Raw genomic sequence first — 5,492 nt, 5'->3', positions numbered from 1 at the left:
TGTGTGTGTGTGTGTGTGTGTGTGTGTGTGTGTGTGTGTAGTTATATGTGTAAATAAAGCTTCAATGATAACTCAAGCAAAGAGTTTGGGGAGTGTCCCTATGAACATAAGAGGTAAGGTCTCCAATTCTAGAATTTCTACTTTTATTTCCGTTGGTTTTAATACTACACAGGATGCCACATGTTGTAACTCCTGGTCTTTAGAATAAAAATAATGTCAACCATCTTATATATAAAAAGGGAAGCACAGATGAAGTTGATTTCAGAAGTCTGCATCACTGACAGAATCTCTTCACCAAAATGCCTGACTATGGCCCTTAATCTGTCTCTGAATGGTTTGAGGACTTCTTTTTGATTTTATTTCTTTTTTCTTTTTTAGTTTACCTTATTAATTTTGACAAGATTTTGAGTTACAAATTTTCTCCCCATGTCCCCCTCAAAACAGCGATCTCACTGAATATCCCCTCCCCCAATATGGTCTCTCCTATATCTTCCCCCATACCACCTCTGACTTTCCAGTAGGGCATGGTGGATCTCTATGCCCCAGTGCCTGCATATCTTATTTCCCAGAAACATGTAAAATAATAATAATAATATACATGTATGTACTTTTTAAACATTTGATTTCAAACTTTTGAATTCCAGATTCTTTCCCTACCTTCCTCGTCACCCACTCTTACTGGGAAGATAAAGCAATTCAATATAGGTTGTACATATGTAGCTATGCAAAACATTTCCATAGTGGATATATTGTGAAAGACTGACTATATTTCCCTCTATCCCATCCCACCCTCCACTTGTTCTATTTTGTGGATCCTGTCTCTTGATCCTGTCTCTTTTCAAAAGTGGATGCTTCCAACCTCCCTCTCCCCAGCCTGCCCTCCCATTCCGTCATACCCTCTCTCATCCCCTTCCCCCCTACTCTCCTGTAGGGTGAGTTACCCTATTTAGTGTGTATGTCATTCCCTCCCTAAGCCAAATTCAACGAGAATAAGTTTGACTGATTCCCTTTTCCCTTCCTGTTCTTCCCCTCCATTGTAACAGTTTTCCCTTGCCTCTTCTATATGAGATATTTTATCCCATTCTAACTCTCCCCATCTCCTCTCATTATATTCCTCTCTCACCTCTTAATTTCACCTTTTAAGTATCACCCCTTCCTATTCAACTGGTCCTGTACCCTCTGTCTATGTATACCTGTACACATATATACACATACTAACATATGTATTCATAAGCCCATATATACTCTTATATAGACATATATATGTATGCACACATATATACATATAAATATATATATATATATATATACATTTCTATTCCCTTCAACTATTCTCATACTGAGAAAAGTTTCATAAGTTACAATTATCATTTTTCCATGTAGGAATGTAAATAGTTCAACTTTATTAAGTTCCTTATGATTTCTTTTCCCTGTTTACCTTCTCATGCTTCTCTTGCTTCTTGTATCTGAATGTCAAATTTTCTATTCAATTCTGTTTTTTTCATCAAGAATACTTGAAAGTCCTCTATTCCATTGAATAACCATATTTCCCCCTGAAACATGATACTCAGTTTTGCTGGGTAGGTGATTCTTGGTTTTAATCCCAGCTCCTTTGACCTCCAGAATGTCATATTCCAAGCCCTTTGATCCTCAGTGTAGAAGCTGCCAGATCCTGTGTTATTCTGATTGTGTTTCCACAGTATTCAAATTGTTTCTTCCTGGCTGCTTGCAATATTTTCTCCTTGATCTGGGAACTCCAGAACCTGGCTATAATATTCCTAGGAGTTTTCTTTTTGGGATCTTTTTCAGGAGGTGCTTGATGGATTCTTTCAATCTCATTTTTGCCCTCTGGTTCTAAAACATCACAGCAATTTTCCTTGAGAATTTCTCGGAGGATGATTTCTAGGTTCTGTTTTTGATCATGGCTTTCCGGTTGCCCATTAATTTTTAAATTATCTCTCTTGAATCTATTTTCCAGGTCAGTAGTTTTTTCAGTGAGATATTTCACATTGCCTTCCATTTTTTCATTTGTTTGGATCTGTTTAATAGTATCTTGATTTCTCATAAAGTTACTAGCTTCCATTTGCTTCGATCTAATTCTGAAGCAATGATTCTCTTCAGTGAGCTTTTGAGATTCTTTTCCCATCTGGCAAATTCGGCTTTTTAAGGCATTCTCCTCCTCTTTGGCTTTTGGGGCCTCTTTTGCCATTTGAGTTAGTTTGTTTTTTAAGGTGTTATTTTCTTCAGTCAGGTTGTTGACTCATTTCATAATTTTCTTGCATCGTTCTCATTTCTCTCCCCAATTTTTCCTCCACTTCTCTTATTTGGTTTTCAAAATCCTTCTTAAGGTCCTCTATGGCCTGTAAGCAGCTTATTCTTTTCTTAGAAGCTTTTGGTGCAGGAGTTCTGACTTTGCTTTCTTCTGTCCTCAGCGGGAGGTTCACTTCTCCGTGTCATTTTGTTGGTTCTGTAGCTCCAAAGTTTGTTCAGAATCCCCTTTTACATGAATTGGAGGAGGTGGAAGTGGGAACTCCAAGGAAGTCCTGTTACTGCTCCACCATCTTGACTCTACCCTCCAGTTTAAGGGCTTCTAGTATGTAATTTTTTCACGTTCTATGGCAGCTCCATGTGATCCAAAGTTTTTCACATTGCTCTTAAAGGACTCTAAAGAGGCCACATAGACTTCAGTACCATAACCCAGAATATGGTCTCTTATTGAGTCTCTTTTCATATACTTTTAGCACTGGGAGTATCTCCAAGTAATGAGACAATTCATAACCATCATGATAGTAAGCTGAAGGTTATTTGGGTGTTTACTGTGGAGAAAAGCCATAGGTGGGAAATGGTAGATATCTTGAAGTTTTTGGAGGATTGTTATATGAAAGAGTATTTGTCTGGTCCTTTCCCCAAAGGGCATTACTAGGATTAATGGGTGGAAGTTAGAGAGACAGTTTTTACCTACTGTCAGGATAATATCCTAGCAATTAGGGTTGTACCTAAATAGGATAAAATGCTTTAAATGGTAGTGTTTAACCTTCAGTGATGATATTCATGTGGAAACTGACTTCCTAAGGATGCTACAGAGTAGATTCTTTAAGTATTCATTAGGATAGATGGTACCTGAGATAACTTTTATATTATGTGATTCTCTGTTTTTATCTGGACAGTACTCACTCCCCAGAATACACAGGGATTTTAGGCTCTGTGCCTGATTCAACAATCTTCTGCTGTAAATCTACTTTTTCCAGTACTATTACTGCTAGGGCACCATGAGGGTAAAAAGAAAATAATAGGTGTCACTTATTAAGGACACTGAAACTTCTCTGGATTCCATTGAATTATTAGTTGGGGAGTGGTGTGGAGTATGACCATGGAAAAAAGATAAAGAACCAGGAATGTGACTGTATGGGATAGTATGGGTGTTAATGTGAAGTCTGTGATTTTCCAACCCAAGGACCATTCCATAGACAAATATTTGCAACCTACCTGTTATCCTGTGGTATCATTTATGGTACTTCCCCACAGGCCTAATGTTCTGGCTATTGCTATTCTGTCAGATGTCCAACTAAGCAGGAGAACTTCTCAGGATATATTTTTTTTTGTTTTATGGAGGGGAGAAAGTAGGGCAATTGGGGTTAAGTGACTTGCACAAGGTCACCTGGCTAGTTTTTCTGTTAAGTGTCTGAGGTTGGATTTGAACTCAGGTCCTCCTGACTCCAGGGCTGATACTGTATTCACTGTAACACCTAGCCTCCCCTCAAGATGTTTTAAGAGAAAAGGGAGAGAGCAAAATCCTTCCAAACAGATTCAGAAACTGTGCCAGGCTGAATTCTAATGGGCAAATTATTTTAAAATCTCAGTGAGTCATATTTCCAGCTCAAGTTGGCAGAGGGAGACAGAGATGTCTGTGGAGAACAGGGAAGGGGTACGACTCTGTAGAGAACTCTTGAACAAGGTAGAGTCTGTGAACCAGGGCAGAAAAAGGTCCCAGACCCATATCTTGGCATAATGATTGGAACAGGTACCAAATAGCAATTTTGTTGATAATTATCTAGTTCTACATCACAGATCCAGGGCTGAATGAAGAGTGCTTGTGCCTAAGGGTGAGGTTGTAGGGTAAGGAGGAGTCAAAGGCCTTAGACATAATACAGAGAGGGGAGAAAGTATAGAAGCAAGAAGCAGAAATGTGACACATATCCTAGAAGTCAAGAGGGGTGTCAATTCCAAGTTCTAGCCCAGTCTGAAGCCTGCAGAGGAACAAACAGGGTAGGACTCTCAAACCAAAGGAAAGCCTATAGTCCTGTCAGTCTGAATCATCAGGGCTTCCCAGTTGGCATATAGTGGCTGAGACTGTCAGGAGACTAGAGCTCAGGTCAGAAACTTGCAGAGGTCAAACCAGGAGGTCACTGATGAGACTTTGCTCTGAATCAGACCCTATTAGGGACACTGACAGCTTGCAGATCCAGAGCTTGATCTATCCCTGAGATTCTAGAATAACACAACACTCAAAGAAAGTGGCAACAAGATCAGCCCAACCTTCCCTGAAGAAGTGTGTAGAGCATCGACCTCACACCAGGGCTGACATTAAGAAGCAGGCTGGAAGAATGAGCAAATAACAACAATATTAACAACAACCAGAGAAAGAATGGCATCAAAGTTCACTTTCACTTCCTACTTTCCAGTGGCATTCTTAAACACTTGACCTTTCCTTCTATCATGTATTCATTTGATTGGTACTACATGATTAGGCATCACCAGAAGTACCTTTTCCTGTCCATTCAGCCACCTCTGGGCCCAGTTTCCTCACCTGTGAAATGGGAGAGCTTAGACTTGATGGTCTATAATGTTCCTATTGGTTCCAAATCTTATCACAGATTCCATACGCACATTTTTCTGTTTCCCATGGATCTATGTGCATATTCTTGGTTCTTCATCTTATTATCTTTATCATACTCTCTTAACCAAATAATTCAGTGGATTCCTGGAGAAGTTTCATAGTGTCCTTCATATATGCCAATTAATATTTTCTTTCTACAGTTGTGTTTGTCAGTTGGAACTCTGTCAACTAGACCTTATCCTAAATCTGTTCACTGGGGATACCTTTAATGGGGCCTCTCTTTCCTAGCAACAAATGATCCCATTCTGATTCAGGGGACCTAGACTGATGACTCTTCATCCCAAAACACATGCTTGGGAAACTATTCCCATGGATGGGACTAAACTTCAAATATTTCCCAAGGAAAACACTTTGTAAATTGCTATGCCACAAGGTTTCCATGGAGATTGGTGGTAGACATTCCATTATTTTATTCCTTTGGTGACCCTGGCCAAGTCACTTGCTTTCTCTGGGTCTCAGTCTCACTAAGAACACACATAGCGGGTGCTTAATAAAAGAAAAAATTATTTATTGACTAGATATAAACTTCTTCTAATCCTTCATTAAACCATTTCATCTAACTCACAGACTGGGTTTCTTTAAAGAAAGTCAATTA

This window comes from Petaurus breviceps, unplaced genomic scaffold (genome assembly GCF_028583685.1).
Source record: "Petaurus breviceps papuanus isolate PSGF00001 unplaced genomic scaffold, PetGlider_PUasm1.0 138, whole genome shotgun sequence".
Lineage (NCBI taxonomy): Eukaryota > Metazoa > Chordata > Mammalia > Diprotodontia > Petauridae > Petaurus > Petaurus breviceps.
This window is presented reverse-complemented; position numbering follows the sequence as displayed.